Source organism: Peromyscus leucopus, chromosome 15, assembly GCF_004664715.2.
Source record: "Peromyscus leucopus breed LL Stock chromosome 15, UCI_PerLeu_2.1, whole genome shotgun sequence".
Lineage (NCBI taxonomy): Eukaryota > Metazoa > Chordata > Mammalia > Rodentia > Cricetidae > Peromyscus > Peromyscus leucopus.
In genome coordinates this window covers 51,969,601-51,991,429 of record NC_051076.1, presented here as the reverse complement: position 1 = coordinate 51,991,429, position 21,829 = coordinate 51,969,601, and the positions used below count along the sequence as shown (strand labels likewise).

Genomic DNA, 21,829 nt, shown 5'->3' with positions numbered 1-21,829 from the left:
TCCATTCATGTGCTGCTCCCCCCCCCCCGCCCCACCATTGAAAGCAAAATTCAAGAGGAAGAAAATAAAATGAAAAAAAAAATTAAAGGAATTAAAAATCTTATCATGGAACTGGGCCTGGTGGCGCACGCCTTTAATCCCAGGAATCCAGAGACAGAGGCAGAGGCAGGAGGGTCTCTGAGTTCGAGGCCAGCCTGTTCTACAAAACAAGTTCCAGGACAGCCAGGACTCTGATACACAGAGAAACCCTGTCTCAAAATAAATAAATAAATAAATAAATAAATAAATAAATAAATAAATAAATAAATTGAAAAAATAAACAAACAGAAATCTTGTCATGAGATGCTGCAGTGTGACCCAACAAGTCACGCCGTATACCTCTTTGTCCATACATATCTACTTGCAACTGTCCGCTGCCAAGGGTCATTGGTCTGGTTCAAGGCCCCCAGTCTCCCTATACAATCAGTGCTGGGCCCCTGTAGGACTCTTCCTAGATATACCACTGGTGCTGTGTGTTATGGAGATCCTGCAGCTTTGGGCCCGCAGGTCAGGTTCCTTTCTGTGTTCCAGCAGATCATAGACAAGGTGGATACGGGGCAGGCCAAGTCATCACCCTGGGGCTGGGCAGCTGCAGGACTGGTCTGCCAGATGGGAAATGCGGACGGCTCTCCCACGGTCACCATTTCAGGGCTGGCTCTCCCACACCTACGCTGCTAACAGGGTTGGCTCTCTTGTGCTGCCCAGGAGAGGTGCAGGGCCTGTTCTCCCGAGTGTCGCAGCTGGTAGGGGTCAGGGACGGCTCTCCCACACTTGTGACTGCAGGGCCAGCTCTCCCACCTGCCTCCAGCATTGATGGAGAGTGGGCTGGGGTCATTCCCCCCACCCATGCCTCCACAAGACAGATGAGAAGTGGGGACATCACTCTCATGCTCACAAGTTTGGGGCTAGCTGACCCATACTTTGCTAACAGGGCTTGGCTCTATTGTGTTGCTCTGGTGTGGTGCAGGGTCTGTGTTAACTATAACTGTTACTGGTTCGAGACTCTCAAGAGAAGGATCACCAAGGCTACTCTTGCCTGCGACTCTGGGACTTGAAACATTTGGGCCAGCCTCAATTACACAGCACACAGGAAGCCAGCCAAGGCTACAGGAGCACCTATCTCAAAATAAAAACAAATGTCCTGCACTAAAGCTTGTTTTTTCCATGCCCCCCCCCCCCAAATCCTCTAAGTGCCAGTTTTCTTTTGGGTAAAGGACGGCTGTGTGAAGATGAAGATGGATAAGTGCTGGGTCACGATGGGCATTTCATACACGTCCCATCTCACCCTCCAGAGAACTGTATTATTCAACGACAAAAACCATACTTATCTCACGTACAGTCTATACATCTATGATCTAAATGTGGAGAGAATCAATCTGGCATCACAACTGTTCCTGACACTCCAATCCTTCTTTTGTAATAATGTGTACCAAACAAATCCCTGGTGTGTCAAAATGCAAGATCCTCATGCCACCCGTGTACAGAAGCAATGCTGGCATATGGCGGGGAATGCTTTAAGGAGTGTCTTAAGAGTTTCTACTGCTGTGGTAAAACGCAATGATGAAAAGCAACTGAGGGAGGAAAGGGTTTATATCCATTTACATTTCCACAACTGAGGGAAGTCAGGACAGGAACCCAAACAAGGCAGGAACCAGGAGGCAGGAGCTGATGCAGATGCCAAGGAGGAGTGCTGCTTACTGGCTTGTTCCCCATGGTTTACTCAGCCTGCTTCCTTATAGCATTACTATCCCAGGACCACCAGTCCTGAGGTAGCACCACTCACAAAGGAATGGGCCCTCCTTCAATCACTAATTACAAAAATGCCCTAGACTCTAGAGGCTTGTGTACAGACATGAAGGCCTTTTCTCAGTTGAGGTTCCCTCCTCTCAAGGTGACAGGGTAACTATCCAGCACAAAGAGTTTTGTGTGTTAGTTTAGCTTTTGACACCCAGAACCGGCTTTGGAAGTTAGCCAAACACGGGAAACGTTACCCGGCCCGGACACGAACAGGATTGACAGATTGATAGCTCTTTCTCGATTCCATTATGCTCCATTTTCAGATGGTACAATGAGGTCTCGGGGATGTGTTCTTTCTTCCTCCCCAAATCTAGGTTGTCTCCCGATTAGACCCAAAGGTATGAAAAGTCTACATGAAACCCTCTGCGCCAGTGCAAGGCCGGCCCTGGGTTCTGTCTTCAGTACCATGTGCTCCCTAACTTCCAAATCCCAACTGCACAGACTGAAGCGAACACTGAGCTGGTGATGTTGCAAAAGCTCTCCATCAGAAAAAAGGGATGCCACGAAGAATTCCGTTTGTGTTTTCAGGATTAGGATTTGAGAACCTGGGACCTGAGGCAAATGCTTTACTACTGAGCAAGCCCAAGTGGCTATGTGTGAGTCCATTACTTGGTGGGACTAAGTGTCGGGCTCTGGGATAAATGAGGTAAGCCTTCGTGGAAATCACTTGCTTGGCCCAACACCCAGCAGGAGCACCTGACAGTGGAGTTCTCTTCCTTCTTTAGAGGCCAGTCTCCAGAGTGCTGTGTGGTGCTGGGAGGGGAGGGGCGGGTGGGCGCAGCACCTGGGTACTTTATCCTCTGCCAAGGGTTGCCTGCAAGTGAGGCGCCGCATCCTGATGACCGAGCAAGGGCCATGTCATCGTGCCCAGTGCAGACTGCAGTTCTTTCTCTCTGGCTCTCTCTCGGATGCTAAGGGTGTGCTTTCAGAGCAAAGTGCACGCTGCTCCTCCGGGTTTTATTGCGCCCTCATGCGCTATCAGCATCCCATTGCAAATTTATCAGTCTGCAATGGTAATTTGGCTCCAATCATTTTTAAAAATGTGATATGAAGCTTTAGTTAGTGAGTTAGCACTCTTTTCAGGGAAGCCCAAAAACTGGACTTTGAGATCGTCTTTCCAACAAGGGCCGCACAGGAGAACATTGGACAGAAATTCCAGGAGGCGCGGCCAGGCAGACCTCCAAAGTCCACCTGTGGGTACAGAATGGGGATGCTGGCTTGGGAATCTAGTGATACAGCAAGAAAAGTTAGTGTGACAGAGCACGCCTTTAATCCCAGCATTTGGGAGGCACAGGCAGGTGGATCTGTGAGTTCCAGCCCAGCCTGGCATGAGTTCCAGGTCAGCCAGAACTACATAATGAGATCCTGTATTAGTCTTCCAGGATTCACGGAAACCATGTCAGATGGTTCACAACCGCCTTGATACTCAAGTTCTGGGAGATCTGACTGCAGTTCTAACTCCTCTGGCCTCTCTGGGTATTTGTATTCACATATAGATGCCTATACATACACGTAATTAAAAATGACTAAAAAATCCTTTAAATAATGAAAGAGTTAAGGGAACTGTCACGGTGATGAAGGAAGATGAGGGGGGCATTAAGAAGCATGTTTCCTGGTACCCCTCTTCATTGTCATCTGATGATCACCTCTCTTTCACATAACATAAGAGACAGTGACTGAAACAGCTTGCCACAGTGACTGCACAGTGAAACTCTGGCACAGAACTCTAACCCCCGCCCCAGTCCTTTAGAATGTTGAGGGCACATGTTCAAGCCTGCTCCCTTCCGTCCCAGCCCCCAAACCCCACATCTTTGGAAATGAAAGAAATAGGTGTCTACTTCTACAATTAGTGCTATTTTGATTTTCCTTTTGTTTTAAATGCTGTGCTGATCACGACAGCATTTATTCCCATAACTTGCCTGTTTCACAATGAATCTGTTTGTCTGTCCTCCTCACAAGAGGCACATGATGCTTTTTAAATGAAGAACAAAGGCCCGAATCACTTCCCCCTCTGGTCATTGCTTTCTCCCTGTGTATTCCAGGTAGCCAGACCCGAGGGGCAAGCGAGTGTCCCCTTTGGCCCTTGTAAAAGAAATGACAGTTTGCATACAGCGACCAGTCACATGTGGCTGGCCCTCGGGAAGGATTTCTGGACTGACGATAATCTCAAGAGCCCTCCTCAGCAACTGACCCTTTGTTTGAACACCCTCTGACCAAACACCAAAGGGTATTTGAACACCTTCTACACCAATATTCTGTTGCATAATTGATTCTGTGATATTTTATGACATCTTGGAATTGGTGAGAGTGAGGCTTTATGCTGCTCTGGATGATATTGCCTTCATGAGCACGGTAAATAAAGGGGGCTGGGAAAAGATGACGTCTTCTTATCTATCTCTAGATAACAAGTGTTGTCAATTTATAATATATTTGTGTATATAAAGATGTACATATACACACATATATGTATAGATATATATACACATATATGTATATATATTTAATTTTTATATATAATTTTTTTCTTTAGAAGAGATTCAAAGAAATGACTACCAGGAGCCAGAAGGAAAAACTAACTTTTTTTTTTTTTTTTTTTTTTCGAGACAGGGTTTCTCTGTGTAGCTTTGTTCCTTTCCTGGAACTCACTTGGTAGCCCAGGCTGGCCTCAAACTCACAGAGATCCTCCTGCCTCTGCCTCCCAAGTGCTGGGATTAAAGGCGTGCGCCACCACCGCCCGGCCTAACTTATTTTTTTAAAAGGAAATTCTGCTGGCATTAATGCTGTAATGTGGCATCTGGGGAGCCCAGGAGGAGGACCGATTAGCTATCAGTCCCATTATAGAGCAAAACGTCTCACTAGTGGTTAGCAACAGCACCCCATAAGCCTGGGTTATCTGCTATAATAAGAGGAAGGGCTTATCTCAGAAACTAGTTACTCATCAGAGAAACTATTTATGCTGATATTCTAGATGAGGCTGTAAAGGAACACAAGTCTCATACAGCTGCAAAGCACTGCTTCCCACAACACAGACTGTTAATCATTAGAAGTGTGAGCATCCTCGTGCCGAGACAGGACCTGGCAATCCACCTGAAGAAAAACGTACAGGTCTTTCTCAACTCCGCATTCAAGTTATCAAGTCTTTTTGTTACCCACCCTTAACTTTGAGCAGGTGAGAGACTGGCTGAGCTGACATTTCACTTTCCCTCTCGCAGAGAGTTTGTTTTGTTTTGGTTTGGTTTTCAGATTTGGTCATATCCTTTCCCTTTTACAAGTAAATTCTCCCACATCCTCCCCAGTTCCCTACCCAATCAAGTTCTTGCACCTTCCACTTTCTCTCTTTAATGAAAAACAAACAAACAAGCAAATGGATAAATACACACTCACCAAACCCAAGACCCAAGACCCCACACCGTAACTACAACAAAACACAGAAAACCACACAGTCCATTTCTCTCCGCTGACTACTCATGCACATGGAGCCTGCCCTGGATCACGGTTGACAGTGTCAATCAATTGGAGAAAACTGAGTTTCCCACCCCAAGCAGATATCGGTTGAAAACAGCTTCTTGGCTAGGGGTGGGACTTTGTGTCTCCTTTTCTCCTTCTCAGTTGCAGAGGCTTTTTATTAAACCATCATCATAGCTGAGCTTTAGAAAAGTAAGGAAGACATTGGACTGAAAGGGGCAGGTGGATTAGAATAGGCAAGAGCCTATTTCTTCTTTCAGATCATCAACTTGCTGCGCAGGGCCTATGTTTAAAATGGGAGTAGGGGGTGTTGGATGAAGTGAGGGACATAATCTGTGCTTTTCAGAAATCACACTCCAGGGATAGCAGCAGACTGTCACACAGATGCCCAAAGGCCATTCTACCTGCACTCAAGGGCCACAGAAAATGGGGCGTGCGCAGACTTAACTTTATAGAAACTTTTTTCATTATCTATCTATCTATCTATCTATCTATCTATCTATCTATTCTTACCTTTCGGCTTTGGGGACGGGATCTCTCAATGTAGCCCTGGCTGTCCTGGAACTCCCTGTGTAGACCAGGCTGGCCTCAGATCTCTGGATCTGCCCACCTCTGCCACTTGAGTAAAGACATGTGCCGCCGTGCGCAGCACTTGTAGATTTAAAAAAAAAAAAAAAAAAAAAAAAAACAACTATCTGCTCCTCTTATTCACTTCGGTTAGACTAACTCCTGAATCCAAATGTAGTTTAAAAGTGAAAGAAAAGGAAAACACAGAAAACGGGGTGATGCAATAGCTCAGGGGGTGTCAGCACTTGCTGCCAAGCTTGATGAGCAGAGTTCAATCCCTGGGACCCAAGGCCCGAAGGAGAGAGCAGAGGCCTTGCCAACTGTCCTCTGACTTTACCTGCAAATCATTCCCTCCACAATAAATAGACAAATGCACGCATGTTCTACTATTTAAACACTCTCATTGCAAGCAATGCCCAGGTACTATTATTTTTCCCCCTAGCAAAAAGCAAGCAAACAAAACTCTGAAGGTGGGTCACCATTTCATTTTGCAGCTATGGCGACATTTATATACGTATATTCAAAAGCAGTGAGAAGAAAAATCAGAACCCAAACTACCCGAAAGCCAACTTAAATTTCATTAAGAACCTGCTTCAGGCAAGACAGACACATGGCTCCCTTAATGGTTTAGTGTTTTATAAAGAACACAGATGACTTATCTGGAAACCCATATAGTAAATTGCTACAAAGTCCAAGAAAAAAAAATGACTTCACATTAACAATAATTAAGCAAGCACTGGAACAATACTGAGCCAGAGAACTAACAGTCAGTAAATCTCTAATCAGTTGCTGCAATTCGGGTAGATTTATTTCCCCCTCCCAGGTAAACGAGAGGCCAGCATGCTTCCAATTGTGTTGCCGCTGCTCACAATACAGGGACTTGGCTGGTCACATGCGCCAAGGCTAGGCTATGTTGGCCCTTTCTACTTCTCCAATGGAGTGCCAAAGGATCTCCATCAAGCCTCTGGTGGAGGTGAACACTTGGAGGAGGGGAGAGGGCTTTCACTACCTATCTGCCTCTTCCTTTTCATTCCCACAAGCCACCCGGGATGGGAAGTGAGTTTCCATCCATTCCCCCTTCCATTAAGGTCAAGACCAAGAAATCCCCAGAACCTAGTAGGCACATGTCTCTCTTTTGCTGGAATCCATCGTACAGGTGGATATTAGAATCATCTGGGCTGTACATATTGTTGATCTGGACTTGAACTTCTTCCCAATTCCCCAGGCCCTCCTCCAAAGTGCTTTAGCACACCAGAGCATGGGAAGAGGTGGACACTGACTGGGACAGTTATCAGTGAACGGGCTGATCTCCAGGCAGGATGGCAGCAGTAACTAATGAGAGTTGCCTGTGATCGTGGCAATCAGCTCTGTTCATGTGGATGCGCCATCTTGTCTATGGCTCCAGTAACGATAAGCTGGATTTCTGTTAAGTCTCCTTCCTATCATCCTAGGTCACAGTAGGTCTCTCAGGGGTATCATCTGTTAGTTGCTGACATCTCCCTGTGGGGACACTGGGCTATAGCAACTACCAGAAAACAAGGTGTCAAATTCTGTGCCAAGTTCCCATCCAGGCAGCTTTCTGTACCCTAACGAAAGGGTTTTGTGGACAAGTTTTTTTTGGGGTTTGTTTTTCTTTTGAGGTGCTGGGTATTGGATTTAGAGTCTCATGTATGCTATATAAGCTTTTTACCACTGAGCTATATTCCCAATCATTTCCATTGATTAATTGACCAATTAATCGATCCATCCATTGATTGACTGATTGATGGATTGATTAGTTGACACAGGACGTACTAAGTTTCCCAGGCATCCTGAATTCACTCTGGAAGCTCCTATGTCTATTAAACATTAAAATCCCCTGCATCAGCCTCCCAATGAGGCTGAGATTAGACCTGTGTCACAAGACTCAGCTATGTTCACACATTAAAAAATAAGCCAATGAGACAAAGCTTTACATCCGTGAACTCCGTAATCCCCATAGCACTTGGTAAGGCGACTGAACATGATCCCTGTTTTGCTAATGGGGAAACTGAAGACCAAAGTTATGTAATTTCTGCAATAGGGTTGTGCTAAGTTGAAAAGTTCGTGATCTTAGGGACCAGGAATGTTAGTATAGTAGCACCTCTCCCAAGGATACTCCCAAGTTCCCCAAGAAGCCATTCAAAAATCTGCCGCCTTCTGAAATCCTCCTCCCTGACCAGCTCCGTGCATGCTGGTTATACCTGCACTCTCCTCTTGTAACAAGTTCACCTATTAAATATCACTATTCAGAAACACATATTCAAATCAGTTATTGGGAATGCCTGTGATTCCAGCTCTCCAGAGGCTTAGCCTCAAGTTCAGCCTGGGCTACATAGAGACATCCTTTCTCAAAACCTCTGCATGAGAGCGGAGTTATCTTAGTGGTTGAGAGCACTGGCCTGGGTTCAGCTCCCAGCACCCACATGGTGGCTCACAATCAGCTGGAACTCCGGATCCTAAGGATTCTGGTGCCCTTTGCTGACTTCCTTGGGCACCAGACATGCAAGTGGCACGCATGCATACATACATACATACATACATACATACATACATACATACAACAGCAAAATACCTACACACTTAAATCATTTTTAAAAACTCACAGGGGCTGGACAGATGGCTCAGCAGTTAAAAGCACTGGGTGCTCTTCCAGAGGACCCAGGTTCAATTCCATGCACTTACATGACAGCTAAGAACTATCTGTAATTCATGTTCTAGGGGATCTGATACCCTTACACAGATATATATGCAGGCAAAATACCAATGTGCATAAAATTAAAAAAATAAATCATTTAAAATGTATAAAAATCCCTCACATGTATGTACACACACACACAACACCGAACATTCTCTTTAGCGCCCCAACACTGTACAGCTCGAATCACAGAGATCCGCCGCCCCGATGCTATTAAAGCTGCCACCACCCCCAACACACACACACAAACTCCATTTTCTGCCAAGCCCCTAATGCTTTGACAGTGGTTCTCAATCTTCCTGATGCTGTGAGGCTTTAATCAAATTCCTCAAGCTGTGATGACCCCCAAACATGAAATTATTTCATTGCTACTTCATACCTATAATTTTGCTACTGTTATGAACCTCAACGTAAATATCTGACATGTATCTCCAATAGTGAGGCTGAGAACCACTGCGCATGGGAATGGTATTAAGGACTTTTTAAAAACAGGGACTAGTTAGTGGGAGATGGCTCAGTGGTTAAAAACACTGGCCGCTCTTCCAGAGGCCCAGGGTTCAATTCCTAGTACTCATATGGCAGCTCACAACTGTCTACAGTTGTGTATGAGCCAATTCCCTCTTCTGGTGTGAAGACATATATATGCAGACAAAACACCATATACTGAAATTAAATCTTAAAAAAAAAAAAAAGGAACTAGTTAACCTAAAACCACTATCATGTCAGGTTATAAACACATTCTCAATCAGCAATAAAAGTAAACAGCATATTCTGGGTACTCTGAAGACTTCATGAATATGTGACCTGGTTTGGTCCCCCACCCCCACCCCACCCCCAGACAGTTTCTCTTTGTGGCTCTAGCTGTCCTGGAACTCGATTTGTAGACCAGGCCTGCCTCTGCCTCCTGAGGGCCACCATGCCTGGGCTCAATGACAGGATTCTTATGTTAAGAACTTAAAAAAAATAGACGAAACAAGACCTGGTCTTGTCAACTAGTGCATAAAACAATGTGTGAACCCATGGCCAAGGAGCTCCAAGTCAGGGCTGTGACTTTTGACAAAGAACTCAGAGCTGAACTCCAGCTGTGTTTAGTCAAGGTTTCCCCCAAACGAGATGCGTGTAAACCAGGGACAAACACATAACAGGACCTTACACAGCACAGGTACAGTGCCGTCTAAATCAAGAAAAGAAGGAAAAGAATTGAGATGCTAAGTGAAATAACAGGGAAAGTTCAGGTGATAGATATAGTAGGCAGATATCAAATACCCTGTGGAGCTTTTCCATTGGTGGCTACTACCAATTCTCCTGTTCTTCAGTTCAGAAATGCCCTGTGTGTAATTAAAGCAATGTTCTCACCTGTGTGCCCCGGAAGATGATATGCAAGCAGGAAATTCCATTTAAGGAGACATGCTGGCTGGTTTTATGTCACTTTGACACAAGCTAGAGTCACTTTGGGAAAAGGAGCCTCAGTTGAGAAAACGTTCCCACTAGGCTGACCTACGACGAGCCTGTGGTGCATTTTCTTGACTGGTGACTGGTGAGAGGGCCCAGCTCACCGTGGGCACTGCCACCCCTGCCTGGCAGTCTTGGGTACTGTAAGAAGGCAGGCTGAGAAAGCCATGAAAAGGAAGCTGGCAGCAGCACTTTCCATGGCCTCTGCTTCAGGTCCCGCCTCCAGGTATCCTGCCTTGAGTTCCTGCCCTGGCTTCCTTGTGTGAGGGACTAAAAGCTGAAACAAACTCTTTAATCCTCAACTGGCTTTAAAAATTATTTTTAATTGAAATAGAATTGCCTTATTTTTCTCTCTCCAGCTACTCCCCATTACCCTGACTGGATTCCTTTCTCATGAACCCCAATCCAGCTGACAGTCTTTCTTTTTTATTACATGCATGTACATGTATGTGGATACAGAGACACACACCAAACAACCTGCTGACCCATTTTTATGGTTTGTGTGCCTATGGTTTCAGGGCTGACCCTGATGTACTGGATATCCAATACAGGGGCTCATCCCTACATCCCTAGAGGAGGCTAATTCTCCTCCAAACATCATTAGTTGCCTCTTGTTCTTTGTCTAGGTGTGGAATCCATGAACATTTCCTCCCTCTTTCATGTCAGCCCGTCCATTTATATTGTCACGTTCCAAAACAAAACTGGACACAATGCAGAGCTCAACGGATCATAGGGAACACAGTCCCAATGGATACATCAGTATCATCTCGCCTGCATTTATGGCTTAGGGAACATCTGGGAAGGAGAGTCAGAAACATTGTAGGAGCAAGAACATCAGATATCAGCAAGTCTGCTTTGAAACAGTCTCTCCGAAGAATGACTGCACAAACCCAAGTTGCTTTTGGCCAGGGTGTTTTATCACAGCAATAGAAATCCTAAGACGACGATGTATTTTCTGTTGGCTTCCTTACAAGGTCAAGAAAGGATTTGTGAAGATGGTGACATCTTCATAATCAGGTAATGAAGTTACATCTGCAGTTCTCCCTTCCAGTCACTGTCTTAACAATAAGCATGCCACCAGGCAGGGGAAAATTCCAGGGATGTGATAAGCCCATCACGTAGCATCTTAGATTAATCATGAATGGAAGAAAGTTCTGGTTGTTCCATTCTTTGTGAAACAGAAAAACACAGTTGAGGTCCTTGAGATGACAAGGTGGAGGAGAAAGAGACAAGACGGGTGATATTCTACAGAGCATACTCGGTGCCCTCTACAGTCACTTAATTGTCCTTTCAGAATGCATTTCAGTCTTTAAAATAGTGTTGAGAGGCTAACGTGTCCTTGGTCCCTTTTGGCTGACTGCTTCAATCAGGCAGTTAGCCAAAAAAAGGGGGGGGAACCCAGTGGCCTAAATATCTCTTGCCAAAAACACAACTAAAATGGGGACAGAAGTGAAGCCACAGTCCCTAGGGACTATTCAGTGATGGGAATTCTCTGGGCACAAAAATTCCTAGGAGAATTTTCCTTTCAAGTTCCCCAGGAATACACAACAGGATTTGTCCCTTCACGTTACTCAAATTCCTCTTTCAGGTCACTACAGTGCCAAATGTAGGCTTGCTCTGTGTCTTCAGAGACCCCCAGAGATGGATGGGTTCACAGAAGAGGCTGCCATGGGCCAAGAGCTCCAGGGTTGGAAGTTGAATCTCAAGGTGCCGAAAGGTCATTTCTAGGTAAACCAAACAATTTTTGCTTTGCTAAAAGTTTTTCAACAGGGTGTATCTAGAAATATCTATCCTGGTACTCTAAACATAGCACACTAACGCTAAACAGTTCCCACGAAAACTCCCTGTGACTGGCAGTATGCATGGCCTCCCCCAACACTTACCGCTCAGATTGAGTGTTGACCTGCAGTCTTCTATGCTGAGTCATACCCTGGTCCTAGTCCTTCATCACAGTTGGTGCTTAACTAGTATTTACTTGCTCAAGACCAAAAGGATCTGGGAACTACCTTTGGGTCAATGATTTCGTTTTGCAGAAGAAATTCAGGATGGGTGGGCTATAATTTCAGTACATTGACTACAGGTGCATGAAACAGCAGAGGAATCCGGGCATCGCACCCGAGTGCAATTTAACCACACTAGTCAAAGAGAAATAAGAGCAGCCTTCTTGTTTTTAAGCCTTAAAACTGTTACAGTTGGGGTCTTACACGTTCCTCAAGAGACTCCTGGGATAAAGGTTTGGTTCATACCTGATGGTGCCACTGGGTAGTGATGGGACCTTTGTGGGGTGGAACCTAATGGAAGGATGTCAATATCCCTTGGAGGGGTTGTTCAGCTGCACTCCTCCTCATAATCATAGGTGAACAGTCTCCTCCACTGTAAGCTCCCATAGCTCTATGGACCATCACCTTGCCAAAGGTCCAAAGGTGAATAGGCTTGACCCCAATTCTAACCTCTGAGACATGAGCCAAAATAAATGGTTCTTCCTACTGAGCACATTGTATGGGGTATTTTATCTCAGTGATAGAAGGCCGACTAAAAAACGTTCCAAGTTACTTCCCACAAGGAAATACGTTAACAGTGATATAATTTCTCTATTTCAAATGTAAAGACATTTATGGTTTGGGAAATAGAGACCTTTGGAAAGTTGTAAAAGCAGACACCAAATAACAGGATGTTGCATGCTCCCCACCTGGAGGAAGACTGTGAAGGCAGCTGAGGATGGAGGGCTGCTGTTTGCTTAATTTCACAGGGGTATGACTTGATGCTCTGATGGAAGATGTGAGTTTTCCTTGGAACGACAGCATGCAAATGCAGAAACTGCCCGAGATAAAAGGACACACTGTCTATTTCTGAAAATGCAAAACTTAATTATGTGATTAAGTAACAAAGAGTTACTTGACTCTTGTCTCAATATTTTTAGGCAAGTAAGAACTTAATTTGACCCTGGAGTCTCTTTACTAGTAACTTACAAAGACCCCAGAGGCATGTGAATGGGATTTCCACCGTCACGGTAGACTGGGCAGCACTCCGCCAGCAACCTGGAAGAAACATCAGGCCCTGGTGGGCCATGATGGCCACCATGTGAAACCACCTTTAGCCCTGCCCCGTTGCTTCAGTGAGGATCCTAGCTTCTTGGTCCCTGTGGTGGTCTGAATAAGAATGGTCCCCATAAGCACATATATTGGAATGCTTAGTCACCACAAGTGGCACGATTTGAACAGATTAGAATGATTAGGAGGTGTGGGCTTGTTGGAGGAAGTATGTTACTGAGGTAGGGTTTGAGGTTTCGAAATCCCATGCCAGGCCCAGGCACACACTCAACCTTCCTCTCTATCCTTTCTCCCCCCTCTCCCTCTCTCTTTCTTTCTGCTTGCCGATCAGGATGTAGCACTCAGCTACTGCTCCAGTGCCATGCATGCCACCAAGCTCCCTGCCATGGTGGTAACGGACTAAACCCCTGAAACTGTAAGCCCCTCCCCAGTTAGATGCTTTCTTTTCTATAAGACATCTTGGTCATGGTGTCTCTTCTGAGCAATGTAACAGTGCCTAAGACAGTCCCAGAGGGAGTCTTCACTGGAAGGACCGGTCCTCTCAATGGCAGAAGACCTGTAAGTGGACTACTAGTGGCTATGTCCCACCAGTGTCCTACTGAGCTGTTTGTGGCTTGGCATAGTGAAGTGTAGACCCCAAGCCTTCACTGATAGGCCTAGACCTAAAGCAGGGTCACTATCACCATGAACACACCTCTCAAACACAAGTCTCAACCAACTTCTTACTTCTGCCAGTTACAGAAGAAAGATCCTGTACATGCTCAAGGCAGTGATTTTAGCTACTTCAAACCTAGCGCTTCTGTAAATATGCCTGAGAGCATTATCTACCATGATCTCTATTTTCATATTATTTCAGCTACATCTTAAAGACAGTGGTTCTCAGCCTGTGGGGGTCACATATCAGACATCCTGTGTATCAGATATTTACATTATGATTCATAAGAATAACACAATTACAGTTATGAGATAGCAACAAAAATAATTTTATGGTTGGGGGGAGGTCACCACAACATGAGGAACTGTATTCAAGGGTCACAGCATTAGGAAGGCTGAGAACCACTGACTTAGACAAAAGCATGCTGGACCAGTAAGACGGATCAGGAGGTAAGACTGCTCACTGCCAACCCAGATGGCGACCTCAGTTCAGTCCCCAAACTCACACAGTGGAAGAAAAGGGCCAATTCCTTCATGTGGTCCTCTGACCTCCACACAAGTGCTATGGAAGGTGCATGTCCCCCTTCCAAAACAAGAAAATAAATATGTAGAAGGAATTTTAAAAGGAACCTGCAGTCTGTCTGCTGCTGGCTCCCTTCCCAACACTCATCCAGTACAAACCCATCCAGAAGACAGAGGAACGCCCACTGAGCATGCCGCTATGTGGCAAAGAAGGATCTTGTAGCTTAACCCAAGCCAGTTCCTTTCATTTTTCATATTCCTAGTTATTCCCTTTACTCACTCTTTAATAAAATCTGAAACTGCCAAGTGGTGGTGGCGCACGCCTTTAATCCCAGCACTTGGGAGGCAGAGGAAAGCAGATCTCTGTGAATTTGAAGCCAGCCTGGTCTAAAAAGGGAGTTCCAAGACAGTCAAGGATACACAGAGAAACCCTGTCTTTAAAAAACCAAGAGATGATGGACAGACAGACAGAATAAAATGTACAACTATTATGTTTGTCATTGAATGCAGTGAAGAAAGAGAGCCCGACAAGACCTACTAGTTTATGAATAGCAGATACCCTGGTATACAGAATACACACTGCAACAGAGATAGCTGAATAGAGAGCAAGGACTGAGTCCCACACTCCATCGATTCCCATGTAAAAAGAGAGAGAACTACTGATCGTGATGAAGAATGATTTTCTCATAGGGATGGAATCCTTGCTCCCTCTCAAAAAAGGGGGGATGGAGAAAACCGTATTCCTCTGGGTTTTATACAGTAGGAATTAATTGGTGTATGGCTCCACAAAAACAGGTATGCTATTAATAGGAAGACACTGTTTATAGTTTCCACATACATACACAGTTACTGGAGGGACAGCATTTTCCGGAGACAGAGCTGTGCAGGCCCAGGGGCTTCTCATGCACACGCCTGTTCATCTGTGCTGTGCTGGTCAGTGCATCCCCAGGGAGAGCTGGCAGGCTGCTTAGCTGAAGTGGGCTAGCTGATTTATGATGAGCAAGGAGGTAAGTCAGTCAAGCCATGAAGCTGAATTGTGGGAGCCCAAATTACTCAAGGTCAGAAAACCTGAGCTTGCTTTCCCCAGCAGGGCTGCATAATAGGATGATTTGATGACGGCGTGGTTGCCAGGTATTTGGAAGGGTCTACACTTGGCTGTATGGTGTGCTTTGATCTTGCAAGGGGGAGATCTTTTGCCTATCCCCTTAGCATATTATAAAAAGTCCTTTTGAAAAAAACCTCTGGACTGTTGGGTATTGACCCAGGCCCTCCCGAAGCTATCCTGTGTCTCTGTCTTTCTCCTCCTCATCTAGGTCTATCTTTCTATCTAATATTTTCTCATTCCTCTCTCCTCCACCCAAAAACCCTTTGAGAGGTGGGAGCAGGTCAGAGCTGGACTCCCTACTCCCAAACTGAATAACTAACTAGCCAATGGCTTCTACATTGCATGGATAGATCTATGGGGAAGATGACCATAATGCAGCCATCACACAGTTCTGTTTTCACACACCAAGGACTGGGGATATACCTCAGTGGTAGGGTGTTTGTCTACTGTGGGCAAGACACCTCCCTTGCCACGCCCCACCCCAAAATATTCATACAGTTGCCCATACTCTATTGTAATTGTTAAACAGCATTGTGGAATAGGTAGGGTTTTGAACACTGGAGTATCAAACATGTATCACTATGATCAGACTCTCTTAATATCTTTAATAATTTGCCTTTGAGAGGTCGTCTCTGTAATAGGGGCACGACACAATTTAGAAAGCAAATGGTCTCTAGATCTATCATGTAGTACTTGCTATTATGATCAATTGGGACTCTTCCTGGCTAAAGAGTATTTTAAAGTCTTTATGATGATTCAAGACTGTTCCATAGAGGATATGCATTAATAATTGCAGCTCCCTCACAGGAGAAAGCATCTAACAATAATCTGCCAGTGGACCTAACCATGTTCCCAGTCCAAGTCTAGCTGCACCATGACAGCATTGTTCTGCATCAGCTGAGTCTGGCCTGTCCATGCATTTTTTCAGCAGCAGTAGCCCAAACATGGCTACTCAGACCAAGGACCTCAGATATCTTTATATCATTCCAGCGGCTCAAAGGGACTGAGGCAGAGTCTGGCTAAAGAGCAAACCACATGCTCCTCCTCAGTGGGGCCATCTGCCTTTCCATGAGTGGAACAGAAAAAGCACCAGGACTTGGAATCTTGGAGAATGAAGATACCCCCCCCCCATCTTCAAGGTGGGTTTAGTGTGACCCTTCCTGTCCTTTTCCCACCCACACAACTTCAGTACCCTTTTCTCAAAGTTCTGATGACCAAGGACTAAGAGGTTGTCTTTCACATCTGACACCAGAAGTGGCATTCCATAGACATCTTTCAGATAAAAAGAACTCTCTCTGTCTGCAGTAGAAAGGCAAGCTCTTCTGCTACACCCTTTTCTCCAAGTTCTTCCGAAACAAGAAGATCCTAATGCTAGGAGACAGACAGGCTGCCTAAATGAGAGTGAGAGCATCCTCCCTGATAGAATCCTCAGGCTGAGAGCTATCCGTCTCCATTCACACGCCATCCAGCCAGTTCAAGGAGGGGAGTACCAATGAGCCCTCGGATCAATATGGTGAAGTATGGAGATTGATCTCATCCTGGAGTGAGTGCATTGATGAGCTCCTCCACATGACCTTTGCTCCTTAGTACAAATTAGACTCTCCCACAAACCACAATCTTGCATGGGGACCTTCAGTGTTCGCTTGCTTTTAATAAAGCACACTGCAGGCTGACCTCAAAGATGACTACTGAAAATATACCCTGTCTTTACACATGAGGAGGTCATGAAGAACATGCCTGTAATTATGATGTCACAAATGCATAAATAAAGTTATTATTTTAAGGGTATATTTTCTCATTTTGTTTTTACAGGTACCATATATTTCTTGGCAGGAAAAGGACTGCTTGACTTAATTCTCTGTTAAAACTTAAGTGAGATCTAGCCATGCTTCCTTCTTACTTGGGCAGTGGTGCATTAAAGCACGCCTTTAATCCCAGCACTCAGGAGGCAGAGGCAGGTGGATCTCTGTGAGTTTGAGGCCAGCCTGGTCTACAGAGCTAGTTCCAGGACATCCAAAGCTACACAAAGAAACCTTGTCTTGAAAAACAAGCAAAGAGACAAACAAAAACAAATCTGTGTTCTCAGAGCCTAATACACCTACAGTCCATCTTGAGACCTCAGTGGGACAATGCATATTTAACAAAATGAGCAGTTCACCGGTGCTGATGGTTGATGCACCCCATTTTGAATAAAATCTGCAGGAATCCACAACCACCCCACATGTGCACATGTGAGCATGCTCTAACACGTTGTTGTGTTCATACACTAACATTTGAGGCACGGGAATAGAGATGGAGGTCATTTGCTCACCAGTTAAGGGATCAGATAGTGGACACAAATCCAGGCTCCTTCAGGGGCTAAGAGAACCAGTGTGAAGTTGGACAGACAGCACAACCAATGGAGCCTTTGTTTATTCCCACTTCTGTAAAGTTCTGAGTGATACTGATGCATTGCTGTGAGGATTAATTGAGCTAATGTGTAAATATGACTTGAGACAAAACTTGGGCTCAACAAATAATAGCCAGTAAAGAGTATATCCCTTTTTCCCCATGATCCCTAGCTCAATAAAAAACAAAGGCAGTTCAATGTAAAATCACTTTTAAAGCAATAATTCCAGGCTTTCCTTTGGACACAATCTCCTTGATTAATTCTCTTACCCGTCCTGGGAGTTAATCAGAAAGAAACCCTAGTTGTCAGAGAAACCCAGAGAGACCCTGACTTCAGGTACATAAGTCTATTGAGACCTGCCCTGACTTGGGGTACATAAGTCTATTGAGACCTGCTGGCCCTTAAAAGAAATCAAAAGGTGGTTGAGGGCAGGGTGACACCAGAAGGTCTTCAGTAATTCCATCATACTCCAAAGGGTCTCTCTCTGTCCCGTGCGTGTGCGTGTGCGTGTGCAGTGACCTGTACTGGGGAAGTAATGATGGCTGGATTCCTAAGACGTTCTGTGCCAATAGCTGGTACCCAAAACAAATATCGATGCTCCCCTGCATACTTCACATGTACCTCTTCCCACCCTGAGTCAGGAGTGCAGCCAAAGAACCCCGGTCTGAGAAGAGCTAGGGTACCAAGAAGGGTTTCTGTTCTTTCCCGTGTTCCCCTCACTATTCAACTGACTTGAAAACCTCCAAAGTTGAAGCTAGACCTGGTGAGGCACACCTAGAATCTCATCTCAGAAGATCTTCAAACAGTGAATGGGAGGCTGGAGAAAGGGCTCTTCAGAAACCCGGGTTCAAATCCCAGCACCCACATCGCAGCTCACAACTGTCTGTAACTCCAAGGTCTGACACCCTCACACGGACATACATGCAGGCAAAACACCAATGCACATAAAATAATAAAAATAAATTATTTTAAAAAAAAAAAACAGTAAATGGAAACTGGCTATGAAGTTCAGTGCAGGCCGTGAACAAGGCCCTAGGTTCTACCCCAGTTCTATAAAAAAAGAAAACCTAAGATAGAAAAGAAAGAAAATTGTATTTGGGGCTGGTGCCAAGCTTTCTCAGACTTGGATCCACATGAAAGAGTAGCTATCGTAAGAGTGATAATATTTAAGACAGTGATTTTCTAAGTCTGGTCAGAGAACACACGAGGTGACAACTATTTTCTCAATTATTCCAAAGATGTCATTTGCTCTCTCAACTCTCCCGACCCTCCACCTCCCAGGAGCACCTCGCGGCTGCGGATGTAATGACATCATCACTCCGGTGGCAAATGGAATGTGTGCTTTGGGGATTCTGTTTTTTAACTCTCGATACATTAATTTCATAGTCACAATGGACAGAGCTGGGGTGTGTGGCTCGGTGGTTGGACAGTAAGTGCTCAGCCTGTGGAAGACATTAATTCTATCCCTAGACCCACCGAGTTGGTGGTGGTGGGGATTATTTTGTTTTCAAAAATGCCAAACATCTTGAGATCAAAAGATTTGAGGACCCCTATTTCTCTTAAATCCACCTCAATCATTTCCAATCATCATAAATGAGTTCTAGAGACTACTAGGCTCAAAACTCTGTGCTTGGGTTATGGGACAAATGGTGATGAGCAAGGGTTGGGGACACAAATGTGTGAGCTTGGGAGAAAGCATGCAATGGTAACCTTCACCTGGACCAGATTCTCTGAGCTGGAATACTTTGCAGCTCCACTTCAGTGGTCAAAAATCAGCTTTGGTCTGGGGACAGGAAGATACGGATGGCTTGTTGCCTAGTTGGGGTGTTTTGAGGTTTTTCTGTACGTGCACTGGAATGCTGTGAACGATATGATCAAATCACAAACACAGAGCTAAATGCATAGAGTATGGGAATGCTGGACAGCTAACGGAGGTCCTAGCCAACAATTCCAAAGCCTACATAAGAGACGGAGGCCACTCAATAAAGCCCCTCCAGATACCTCAGAGTCTAAAAATTTTCTTTGTATGTCCCCAATTTTAACCTAGGTCAGGGTTACAGAAAAAAAAAAAAAAAAGACACAAGTTTCTGTGTTGTGACCGTCCTTTACGGGACTTCTATTATTGAATACACTTGCCATATTGTAAGGTAATTAGCAAGCTTTTCAGTTCTAAAAAAGTTTCCGGAACTCATTCTCTCCCCGCCCTCATACCTTTCCATTAATAATAGACTTAATTATTTGGCATAAATAAGGCTTGTTTGGCATACTAATAAAAGAAAGGCTAAAAGGCTCTTAACAATAAATGAATCATATGTACTCTGGTGGCTCTTTCCATTTTTTTTTTTTTTTCATTTTCTCCCCCACTTCCAGGCAGGGATTAAGTATCTCCACTGCTGGATAGGTAGACAGATACACACACTGCTCCTGAGTAAAAACTCCACTCCCTCCACCCTCTCCCCGCCAGAGGTGACTAGCTTACCTTACATCAGACCCTAGACGAATGAGACAACCAACCACTCACAATGTCTCAGAATTCTGCTAAACTATGTACACATAGATGCCATGCGTGGGATTTTGACTTTAAACGCACCCAATTTCCAAACCAAATTGCCCTCTGGTATGGCAGAAGCCAATGAGCTGTACCCAGGGCCTTGAGTTAACATCAAACATCTGTTGGGTAGACCAAACAGCACCTGGGACTTTTAGGCTTGGGTAAAACTGATGTTTCTTGAATATATGCTATTCACCAGGAACTTGATTTGTGTTACGTCATGTAATCCCCAGTAAGATCTCTGAAAGAGACATGTTTTACAGCTGAGTTAATAACCTGCAACCAGGAAAGGACTACCACTACCAGCAAGGTTTCTCATGAATTGGGGGCCACTCCAGGCAGGTCCCCTGCCCGACTCTCATCTTCAAGTTTTAACACAGCTCTCTGAATGAGTCCTAGGATGGACCTTTTATCAAATATTGATTACCATTTAGTAGCATTCAGCCACATTGTGACTTTGTGCCTAGAAAACCTGGTCCTCCAATGTAAGCAAGCTTGTTTTCTCCTTATATATCTCACAGCTATAGAGTGCACTCTACCCAGAATGACATTTTTTTTTACACTAGAAATGTTTATTGCTCGTGTTATCAACTAAATTAGAGGTTACTACAAAGAAATTAGTGCACTGTTACATGAACTTGTTATTTGATAAACATAATAGACAATTCTGAGGATTAAACAAGACAGAAATTTCTCTGAAAGCCTATGTAATGGGAAAATATTCACTTAGAGTCTATCAACTCTATTTAACTTTGTCTAGGTGGCTCAGTGGGGTAAGGTGCTTCCTTATCCCCAAGAATGACAACCCTAAATGAATTTGCCAAACTCACATACCATCTTGATATGTGCACCATGGCATATGTCTCCCCACACATGCACACATGCACAATGAATAAATAAGTGTAATATTTAAAAAAGAATAAATGAAACCATCTCAATTGTCTGTTCTCATATTTCCATCATTTTGTGATCAGTTCACTTTAAATTATAAACTAGGGAGTCATAGCCGAGTGTGGTGGTACACACCTTTAGTCTCAGCACTTGGGAGGCAAAGGCAGGCAATCTCTGAGTTCCAGGATAGCCAAAGATATAAAGAGAAAATCTGTTTCAAAAAACAAAACAAACGAAGTGTTTACCATTAAAAAAAAAGGGGGGGGGAGTGGCTAATAAAATGACTCAGTGAGCCAAACGCCTGCCTTGAAGCCTGACAACTTGAGTTTGATCTCAGCCTTTATTTTTTTTTTTTTTTTTTTTTCGAACAGTTCTCTGTTACTTTCGCTTTCTGAGCTCACTTGAGCTGCTCCTCACAAAGCCGCCTAATCTGGATTGTGCAACAAAATATCATTTTTTTAAAGAAGGAGCTGGATGCAGTGGTGGACATTTGCAATCCCAGCATCCTAAAGCAAGATGGACCAGCTAGCTAACAATGAGAGAGAGCCTGCCTCAACAAGGAATAACCCTACTGAAGCTTGTCTTCTGTCCTTCACAGCCACATCATGGTGCTCAAGCACAGGTATGTGTG

General features: G+C 44.6%; 1 protein-coding gene across 1 annotated transcript in view; it reads right to left on the bottom strand.

The window, feature by feature from the left end:
- The window catches only part of Nr5a2 (nuclear receptor subfamily 5 group A member 2), a 134,441-nt gene that overhangs the window by 56,776 nt on the left and 55,836 nt on the right, over positions 1–21,829 (bottom strand). The window lies entirely within an intron of this gene.